The following is an 11,877-nucleotide window of genomic DNA, read 5'->3' on the forward strand; positions in this document are numbered from 1 at the left end:
GAGTTATTAGAAGCGACTGCTTATCCGATTTCCTCAACCCAGTTACCTGGTCAATACGTACCTATTAGCCAGACTGGTTGTTAGATTTTCTAGCTTCTGACTTCTTGGTTGTCTTTCTCTTGGTTGTTGAAACCGGCACAACACTAAAGGCTTAAAATTCTTATGTGATAGTCGTTTAAAACCTTACACTTAATCATCGAAATTAGTTCAATTTTTTTTTAAATTAGGTAATACTTTTCACCGAAAGGAGTTCTTTATCTTTAAGTAACCTTTTAAAACATCTGTATGCAGCTAATAGTCCCATAGTTCAAGTACCAGTTTACACAATCGAGACTTTCCAATATTTGTCCAACCGGTTGGCGTATTGGCTGAGTCACCTATGTCCACGGCAAACATTTGCTTCATCATAATCAATCGTTCGATGCCTACGTCTATTTCCATTTAGATTGGTATTTGTTTAGGCTAATTAAATAGTCTGAAGGGTCATATTGGCTATATTGGTCTCGTGATGGAAACCTTTATAAATATATTTGCGTGGAAACGTATTAAATCCGGCGTATGATTTAAGCAAATTATTAATCCATAAAATAAAAAGTAACGACTCCAAAGTTCCCTCTTGTAGTCAAATAAATACCTGAATAATATGAAGTTATTAAAACTCTATTTTTTTTATTAGTTAAAATTAAATAAACTTATTTTTAAGATTGGTACTATCAGTTAAACGTGAAAAACTGAATAAAAAACATCATCTTTATTAACCCCCGTCGCGGCTGGCTAAAAATGGCTCTTGTCCGTCTGTCTGTCTGTGGTATCATAGCTCCCGAATAGATGGAGCGATTTTAATTTAGTTAGTTTTGTATTCTACGTGAATGATGTCCAAATGTTCTTAGTCATGTTTGATAAAAATCTATCTGTGAGTGGCGAAAAAATCTACAGGTAGATGTTTATATATAGCATATTATTACTTGCATCAATAAAAGTTTAATTAATAAGCGTTATCTCAACATTACCTCTTCAAAACACCATTGACTTTGACTTTATTTGACTTCTATTTACCAACTACTACAACACAGTACAGATTGTACAGAATTTTATTTTTCTAGTCGCCATATTCCCAAGCAACACAGCCTACTATAGACGCCAGTACATGTATATGTGTTGACTATTGAAGCGTGCACTGCGCCACAGTTTGCAGCCATTTGACAAAGGGAACGCAGCCCAAACATTGCGAGGTCGCCTCAACAAAGGGTGAGCGTAGCAAACAGGGCAGTCTTTTGTTTTCAATATATAGCAACGGAGGTATTGTTGATAGCAGTATTTACAAAATAATAAAAAGGAAAGTGTGAATCGCACTTTTTGTGGTAAAAAATCTGTAGCTGTCGTACTTATCAGAAAAATGCTAACTATTTTATTACTAAATTTAAATGTACTAAATTTATTTTGGGATGTAACAACAAAGTTATTCTTTTTGAATATTTGCCCTAAATTTACCCCACGAGATACGACTTCTTGCTAATTACAATAATTTATTTTTCAGCACAAAGGAGCTCTTTTACACAAAAATATAAGAAGCCATATAATTTTCCTTTAAATGGAATCGAATGGCAAAACATCAATGGATTGAAATTTGGGATGCAACGATACTTGTGTATGAAGGATTGCAACGCATTGCCATACACCGACATAAAAACGCCGCTGACGCAGTACGGCGGTTCTGGGTTAGTCTGACACTATCTATTTCCTCCCCCGAAAGAGTGGGAGCACATGAGGATTCCCCGCCTTACCAAAAATAAACCATGTAACGACACTAAATCATTATACCGTATCCTATATTTCATGAGTTGATGTTAAAAGCGCATTCTGTAACGAGCTTTTAAATCTTTTATAGTTTTGTTCAAAGCTGAAAGAGGAGACTTTATGACACAAATTGATGCGGTACTTTATAACTTACAATTTTCGAGAAGAAAATATTCCGTAGATAATGTGCAATAATGTGTGGTAAGATAGTTCTAGGTATGCATATTAACTAGGAAGCAAATCTAGCGAAACTATAAGTATCAATTTTGAGATAATCCAAAAAAGTTTTTTCGTGTGCAAAGTCGGTTTACGGACGATAATTTTACGTGATAAGGTGTTTAGTGAGTAATAGTGAAACATTGATGCATAAGTGCATAATTTTATAACCATGAACTATTATGAAGTTACAAACATGATACAATAGGAGATAAAAACTATTCTATGTGTTAATCCTGGTTATAAACTATCTGGGTACTAAGATTCGTCTAAATCCGTTCAGTGGTTTTTGATTGAAAGAGGAATAAACATCCATATAGCCATACATACAAACTTTCGCGTTTATACTATTAGTATTACTAGCTATTGCTCGCAGTTTTGAGGGTTTGGTTGGTTATAGATGCAAAAACACAGGAATCCTTTAATGTATAACCCTCCTTTACATTTTTAAGGGCATGACTTTCAGTATAACTTTATTTATCAGCTCAATCAGTAAAACAGAAACACCAGGTATATAGCTAGCTATAAATTCGGCCTTTCAGCTATACAGTTTGTTTTAAAAACTCAGATTTATTGAAAATGTCATCAATATTCACGTTTCACCTGCGTTTGGTGAGCGCGTGGTTTGACTGGCTTTTTTTAAAATGGCTTCTGTAACGAATTTATTCGCAATATTCGTATAGGTTTTATCAAAATGTAGTTTTTATGGTATTTTTTTGTCAAAATCTGCTACGCACACATGTCATGTTTTATATTTCGAGAAGCGTAGCGAATGCAAACTATTTTTTTGTATTCGTTTATCTAGCCAAAGCTTTGTAATGTGTATGTGTTTCTTTATCATTTTGACAGCAATTGCATCAAACGCTAAAGAAACTTAGTTTACAACACAACACATTGACATATTATTATACACACTTAACATTATTACATGTGCACTAAAATGGTCTTGACCTTCTTTAATATAAGGTCTATTATTGAACAGCAGGCCGCATTAAATAATATCGCTGTTAATATTTTATTATAATGATTGTCGTATAATACCATCATATATTTTCTTAATGATACCTGTACGTCATAAGCTAGGGTGCTAGGGTGGACAACCTTATCTATACCTTTCTTTATATTATGAAGGTAACACAGAAAAATGATGCAAACAATTATAAGATGTTGGTTTCTTAGACTTAAGGACTTTCATGAATTAGATGTAGTAATTTTAATTCAATAAAAATTATGAAGATGAATCAGATCGATGCTGGTAAAATCTATAAAAAGGGACAAGTGACGTCACTTGTCGGTAAAAGTAAAATGCGTTATAGTGGCTTTTACTAAAATTATCTTTCTTTGTTATATTTAAAACAGAATGTTGTTTAAAACACATCCATTCTGTATAAACGATGTAATGCTTTAGTATGTTCACTGCAAAGTTATTAAATTGAATTATCGACAACATTATACATTTACCTTATAAAGAGCTTCTTAATCATTAAATATCAACATTTTTAATAGAGCAAAATCCTGTTTCAGAGCTATTCAGTTTTGGTGTATTTTAGACTGACAAAAACTCAGAAAAGCCAAGAAAAATTTGACTTCCTTATGTCAATACACATAAGGTTCAAAACTCACCAAGTAATAACTGCACATACATTTCAATACTTACGTCGACGCACCATACAACCATAAATAAAGTTATCCCATGGTGATGAAGTACTATGAAATTAAGTCCGTAAATATTCATTTCCTGTCGCCATTACGAGGTAAGTTTCACGATGTACCCACAATACAAGCTTCAGTTTTGAGAACGCTTGACATATTTTCCTGGCTATAAAATTTAACATTTCACTGAATAATACGGCATGGGGAATTGTTATTTGTATTTTGTTTATTACCTGGCTTTGATCGGAAACTAAGTAATTAGTTTTTACCTTTTTCGTCCATAATTACCATACTACCCAATTAATTCTTTTGTAAATAATTTTAAACGATCAATTTACTTAGCATTCCTTTTTTTTTTAAATTTCGTAAGATTTAGAAATGTTTATTGAGAAATTAAGAGAGCATTTTCGCGGTTGACATAAGTAGGAAGATAAAGAACAACAAACATTCACTTAAAATATTCAAAATATTAGGCAAAAAGTTAAAGAGAGTATTTGTTACTGTTTAAAATGTATTTCAGAACCAACAGAAAACCTAATCCTTCTATGACAAATAGAGTCATTCAGAATAAAACCAGTACATCTGTACCTCTTTTCACGAAATTCGCAGTTCCAAATAGTAACAAAACCTATGGATGCTATGCCCTCAGGGCTGGTAACCACGCTCTGGCCAGGGGACCGTGATCGAGTAATCCTGCCGGGCGATCCCGCCCTATGCACGGTCCAATGGATTATTGGATTGGTGAAAATGTTTGAGAGGACAAATTGCATTTTGGACGACCAAATAGTGTGTTGTTTTGTCAAATAAAGGTCTAAAAGGTTACAGATTCCGATGAAAAATAAATGATGAACATTTTTGCAAGTTTTAAAATCAAGGAAAAGAATAACTTCCATGGATTCTGGAAGAAATCGTAAGCATTCCAAAATGTGCTTTCTTTTTAGATAAGAATCCTTTATATCTCTGATTTGATATTTCTAAAAGGGACATTTGCATCTGAAATTCCTTTTCATTTCAGTTTTCCATTTGGCTGCATGTTAAGGACAGTTTGAACCAAACCCGAAGACCAGGAGCGTGAAAGGTAACACTACATAACAATATATACAATTTGTATGCCTCTGATATTGGTCAGTGGTTCTCGACATTCGGTGAACCTAGAAAAAATATATTTTATGAGCTTCTTTTTGGCATCCCGTATTTTTTTCGTCCTGTGCAAGAAAAAGAGCTAGATTCTTAATGGCAAAATCACTAGACCTTGATGACCTGGCTGATGTAGGCCATAGTGGGGTTTTCACCAACATTCAAGTCGCATCTTAAAGAATAATTCAATTTTAAGTCCACTTACCTGTCACCGAACTGCCCTGAGAGAACGCAACAGGTAAATATTTGTAAGTTTCAGTCAAGTTTACGCATAAAATATTTTCCAAATCCAGTTTCGTCATGCTATAGTTTGAGGTTCCCTGTCCTAAACATACTCCAGTAGGATTTCGCGTCGCGTGAATGTGCACGATTTGTGATGCCGAGTCGTCCGCCATTGTTGTGTTCGGGGGGCCTACCACCAACTGTAAAACCCTTGGATGTGCGGAAGCGAGACCTACTACATAAGGTAGAGCGCTGTCTCGCTTCTACAAGTGTAGGTTTTGCTTTAAGTGATGGTAGGCTCTCTGCTGGCAACGTCGCATCTCTGCACTGTTCGCGTTTATCGGATTGAATTCAGACTGTTGGGACCATCGATAAGTTTGGAAGGAGATTAGAAAGCTGGACTAAATAGTGTTATCATTATTTAATACTATATGGCACAGCTCTCTAAAAAGATTTAAAGTCGTACAGAAAAAAAGATGGAAAAATAAGTAGAAGAAATGAAAAATGTTTTTTTGGTGGACAGTTGTGTTTTTATTTTCCAAAATATCCGCTTGTTATATTGCATTTTAGTTTCAACCTAGGCATTTTTCTTATTCATTAACAACATTTTGTAAAAAATCGTCTTTGCATGTGAACTCACACATTATGTCAAGTTATTATGTTTTCAAACACAGCCTGGATTTCTGTAGACTAACGAACGAACAAACAGTAGAGTCTTATTAATAGGAATTTAAAAACTCTTTAGGTCATAAATTACCTTATAACCCTTTATAACATAAGCGCAGACTCATAAAAAACAATCAGTCAAATACACTGAACTCTCAACATTAAATAACTCACAAAATTAAGAATTAATTTAAAACCACTGAAGCGAAAAACGAACACATTCAAATTGATTAATTATTAAATCTTACTTTTCGAGAGAATATTTCGATAAAATTTTATGGAACGAACTTCATGTTTTACAAAAGATCTCATTAAATAGATCTTCGCTTACCACAAAGAGAGAGTTGAGAATTAAATATTTGGAAGCAATTCATATCCATGGTACTTGGATTTATAAAGAAAATAATATATGAGCATGACTTTGTTCAAGTTGTTTAGGACTAGAAACAAACTGATCATACGCATAGCATGTTACTTTTCAATAATATATCTATGCATTTAAAAAATTAACAGTATGTTTGTCAATTGTCTTAATACTCACAGTACAAACTTTGCTTAGGTACTTCTAGATTTTGTTGAGTGATTTTTTTTCATTCGTATATAATCTTTCTTCTTCCACCATGGCAAAACGACGTTTTGTTAGGTCAGCTAGTATAAATATATCTAGTCTCAATTCGACCACACAATGTCTGCTCATATCTTAATATATATAAATCTCGTGTCACAATGTTTGTCCTCAATGGACTCCTAAACCACTTAACCGATTATAATAAAATTCGCACACTATGTGCAGTTCGATCCAACTTGAGAGATAGGATAGTTTAAATCTCAAGTTATAGTCGCAATTTCTTCTAACCACGCTGACGAAGTCGCGGGTAACAGCTAGTTTTAGACTATATTTCGTATGAACAGAGCCTAAGATATTAAAAAAATCTTTTTACCTTCATTTGGTCTACAACATCCACAGACAGACCAACCGATATTGGGATCTACAGGCGCATATGTCACAAAGCACTAGGGACCGCGATTTATCTTACGGCCCATTTGTTTGGGACGAAGCCGGGGCCTACCCAGGTGTTTTGTACAGGCTGCAAGCAATTTTGTGTTTTATGGCGGTAGTTTAAGGGCTATTTTCGGTTGCCTTTTGGTGTATGGGTTTTAAAGGTATACCAAACGTTGTGAGAGGTATAGGATTGGTGATTTTTAAGTATTTGTTGTCAACGTAATGTTTTTTGTAGAAGTAGAAAAATATTGTTGAAAAACAAACTTCTGTATGTTTTTTATTATATCTTATGTATTAATCCAAGTCATTAACTATCTGTAAACCAAGTTTCGTCTAAATCTGTGTAGAGGGTTTATACTTATGCGTTTTAAATAATAAATCATTGAGATTTGTTACAAAAAGTAACACTCTACAAAATAAAAATAAACTAATATTTCAGAAAAGGAATTTAAATATCTATTACCTTTTCCAAAAATACGAACTCTCACTTCATTAATTTCATATCAAAATATTTTTCTTGCCCTTAAAAATACTGATAAAGGCATAACAGGGGTTGTGATAACAGCGAGAGCCCTTTATTATGGCACACGGGTCATTTGTTGGCGAGCCCTTTGCACGCGGAAGAAATAAGCCCTTAGGAAATGAGGTTCTAGCATGATTTATAATACTATTATATAAAGTAACTGTAAAGGTGTTGTATAGCGAAAATGTGGAGCAAAAGTTTTGTATGCAAATTATATCAACGTCAAATACGTTTTTATCTTGTGTCTATATACAATTCCCGTGTCACGATGTTAGTTACCGTACTCCTTCGAAACGGCTTAACCGATTTCTACCAAATTGTATATGCGTATCGTCATCTATTTTAATTATTCTAACATCTATTTTTCATACCCCTAAGTGTTAAGGGTTGCTCACACTAAAAAAACATATTTTATTATTTGGATGATTTTTTTTGATTTTATTTTTTTTATAATGGGGCATTAAAAATACATCCAACTAGAAATAATTCATTAGGCAAAACAGCGTTTGCTGGGTCAGCTAATACTATTATATAAAGTAACTGTAAAGGTGTTGTATAGCGAAAATGTGGAGCAAAAGTCTCGATGTCGTTGTGGTAATCTGAACGGTTTTGTAAGCATGTTGTTGCAAGTTCGAACTCAAAAGTACATCAACGTCAAATAAGTTTTTATCTTTATAATATTTACCAATAGAATAAAGCAAATTAAAAGGGAAATAGTACCAATTTGCACATCCCTGATAAAATAATTAATAAAAACTCAGCGGGGAAACTGCGTCTCCAAATATGCAAAAAATATAAATCTACAATTTGTGTTTACAAACTGAAAATTTTAGACTAATGTTTAAATGTTCCTGTCTACTTAAAACTGCCTTAAAGTCCTTACCTGTCCTCTGCAACTAACAGTTTCCTCAAAAGTTAATTCTAAATTTCTGACTAAAACTTTAAATCTAATTAAACAACATTAACTCTCCATCCAAACTGACACCATTGCATATAAACTTTTTTCATTTTAAATTCTGGTCTGCAATGTAAAACTAAGATCTGTCTGGCAGTCAACAACAGTTGCTTAACTAACTGTTGTGTTCAGAACATTCACGTTAACTGTTTGGTGCTTTATGTGACAGCAAAATAATGATCTTAATTATTACAAAAATAAGATTGTGGAGTTGTTAAATATCTCAATGTATTAAGTAAGTAGTAGCACTGTGATATTTTCATTTTTTTTTTAAAAGAAGCCACTCTCGCTTTAAGGGATTGAATCTTTGTATCGCCGAACAGACTCAGAACAAGCATTCGTGGATGACACAAGTGCTTGTCCTACGCGGGGATCGAGCCCGCGACAAGACGCGCTTTAGATTTGGCGTGGTGACCTTAGCCACTCGACTATCAGTGTAGCCAAACTCTGTTTTTACCCTTTAGGTACGGAACCCTCAAAATCCATAATTATCATCAGCTTATATTAACCCAATGTTTTGCTTAAGTCTCCGTATATTCATTCTAGTCGTATTAATCAGAAAATATACCCCTCTCCACACATGATCGCGACGTGACAGCTTAAAAATAACGTCAAATAGAAAACCTATAGTACTATACATAAAGTACCTACACCTAAAAAGACTTTCCAATATATCCATTTTTATTCGCAGGTAAACTGGGATCCCGTTTATCTAAGGTTTCGGAAGCCCTTGAAATTTGCGCTCGGGAAGATTTAATATGGCGAGCTGATAACTTGAGCGCAAAATATTGAAACTTCTAGGCTTTCTTTAGAGCAGGTAGTATTGGAAATCCTTCTATCAAAGTTATTTAACGGTGAAGGATGTGAAGCCTAAAATGTGTTCAAAGAAGGTTTATTAGGGGTTGAAGTTTGAGATATGTGGATAATAGTAGAATAACCCTTTAAAAATGGGAAGAAAGGCAAGTATGTATTACGAGAACAAGACCTATTATAGTTGTAAATAAGATTAATGCAGGGTTTCATTTAATGCTGGGAGCAGTGACCACAAATCGCAAAAGCGCTCTTCTTTGTACAGATTTGAAGAACTATGTAAGAAGTAAGGGCTATGCGTTTCGGCTAGTTAGGCTTAAATTTGGCTTGCAAATTGACTATACCTGGATATTACCATTTTTCTCTAAGAGAAGGGATGTAATTGAAGCTAATCTTTGATGAAATCAATGAAACTTTTTCTCACGTTAAAAACGGGGAATTACTACAAAATATTGCCTATTTCTTGCTAAGATAGATTATTCTTTATACATAACTTTTACCATATTCACTGATTTATTTACTAAACATTGTCTTCTTAAGTAAGCATACCATTTTAAACATATCCTTAGTTCAATATTTAATATCAGCTGTGGCCTTAGTACTAAAATATTTCGGAGCAAAATTCAATTTGAGCATCTTCGAAAACCAATTTCGTGAACTAGTGTGGTGAACGTTTTCAATGCATTTTATTAAATAGTTGGAACACAATATTGTCAAGTGCTGGCAATCGAAATACCCGTTAAAGAATGTCTCAATGAGGCCCCGGTATTTGAAATAGAGGTTCAGTGGAAACATAGGACCTTATTTTATGTGCTGGTCTTTTAATATTTCGTAGATAATCATTTTTTATAGTTTTAATGATACTTAGTGCTTGTTTCACCACCGTAAGGTTTCCGTTAAATTCCTTGACAGTTTTTTCGTACAAATAATGTTTTTTTTTTAATTTATCGACTAATTAGTGATTGTGAAACAGGCGTTTATAATAATATAGATAGGATTCGTTTTCAATTACTTAACTGTGCTATTTCTAGCTCATTTTAATTAAAGCTTTTGACTATTCTGCGATATCAATTTCTGTCCTTTCCTTTTCAAAGGAAATTTACCAGTAATAATAATTATATTTTCGTATGTTTCCACAATCTTATTGTCGTTTAAAATGTTTACAGCCCAAATCTTCTGAATTCCTGTTAAATTGACAATCGTTAGGGATCATAGATTTTTGGGTGTGCGCCGTGCGGTTTTCAACTATTGGAAATAATTTATGTGTGAAATAGATTTAAAAGCATTTTGTCATTCAAAATTCTTTTTCATTGCATTTCTTTTCAATTGCAATGAAGATGGATAAATTATCAAATAGATGTAAGTTTAATCAAAATCAGAAATATTTATTCAAATTAGTCTTCCAATTCCCACTCATCACACACGCAATACACATCGTCCCGAATAATGATCGGAAATCAATTACTGCTTAGATCTCTGTTATTGGACTTAATATCAGTTTTTCCAATCGAACTAAAGACAAACAATTTTGAAATATAATTTCTCCTAACAATCAAAAGTTATTAAAAATAATAAAAACATAAAAGCAATTGCAAAATAGAATCACAGAAATATTAATTTTTATGTGACGTTGACAGAAAAACAAATTCACAATTCAATTCAAACGAGGGACCAACAAAAAAATAAATGGGCATAATTATTTAAGAGGAAAGAAAAAACAAAATGGCGTCCACTTGAGTTTCAGACGACGCAAACAATATTAATAAAGTAACCCATAAATTAATGTATCCATTACCCAATTTCGAGAAAAATAACAGTTCGTTAAGAAAATAAGAAAACTTTTTGACAATATCCCCGATTCACAGTTTTTCGTAAAAATAATTTATGAGTGTTTCAGCGTAATGCCCTGGTTTACAAGATTGGCTGAGTTTTATTGAATTATTATTGAGGGTAGTGTGAAATGGATGTTTGACGAACTAATGACGTAGTATTTAAGAAATCTTTGATTCATAATAAGTATTTATAGTAATACATTTTTTCATTTTTCTGAATATCTGTTTAAAAAAAAAGAACAAGAAATTGAACAAATGGGAGACCGTCACGGCAATAACCATAGTCGTTAGGATCTAAAAAGTACCGGAATAGTAATAGCAAAACAAAAGGCTCTGAAAGTGTTGCAATAAAAGAGAATCGAACTCGGAACGTTACAGTGAACGATAGCCGTCATTACGACCATTTCACCTGAGTTAACGCCCAAGGTACAAGTTACAAATCGTAAATTTCTAAACTTATTTTATTAAAGCCTAGTTCTTGCGCAGTATATATCATGTATATTAGAAGAAAACTTCACATAATTTTCCTAACAGTTCTCACACTAAGGATTTTAGTCCTTGTACCACGGGTTTCACAAACATTCAAATCAAATGTCAAAAGACACCCAAACTCAAAAAAAGCATTGCAAACGATTGTCCCGAATAGTACAATGTAAGAAACTAATTTGCAGTAAATACATTTTCGGCGCAGTCATCGCATGTCACATTTATTACGGGAATGATCAAATGATATATTAAAGTTTGTTATTCAAATATCTACTATCCTCTAAAGATCACAGTTTCCATACGTCTATCAATTACCGCCACAGCTCATGACTTGGCCTATTCTAAACTATTGCTCGTTTCCAGTTCGAACACATTAATTCTTCACCTACCGCCGTTTCGTTAAAGTTCAGTCAACCGTAAGAGCTACTACTAGACTGGGCACTAAAACACCTACGGAAGGAATAGCTAGCCCATGACAAAAAAATACTTTGTCGAAGTTTTATATGGGACAAGAACACATTCCGACTCCATTGACGACCTCCGTGGTCGAGTGGCGTACGCACCGGTTTCAAGGTGT

This window comes from Trichoplusia ni, chromosome 1 (assembly GCF_003590095.1).
Source record: "Trichoplusia ni isolate ovarian cell line Hi5 chromosome 1, tn1, whole genome shotgun sequence".
Taxonomy (NCBI): domain Eukaryota; kingdom Metazoa; phylum Arthropoda; class Insecta; order Lepidoptera; family Noctuidae; genus Trichoplusia; species Trichoplusia ni.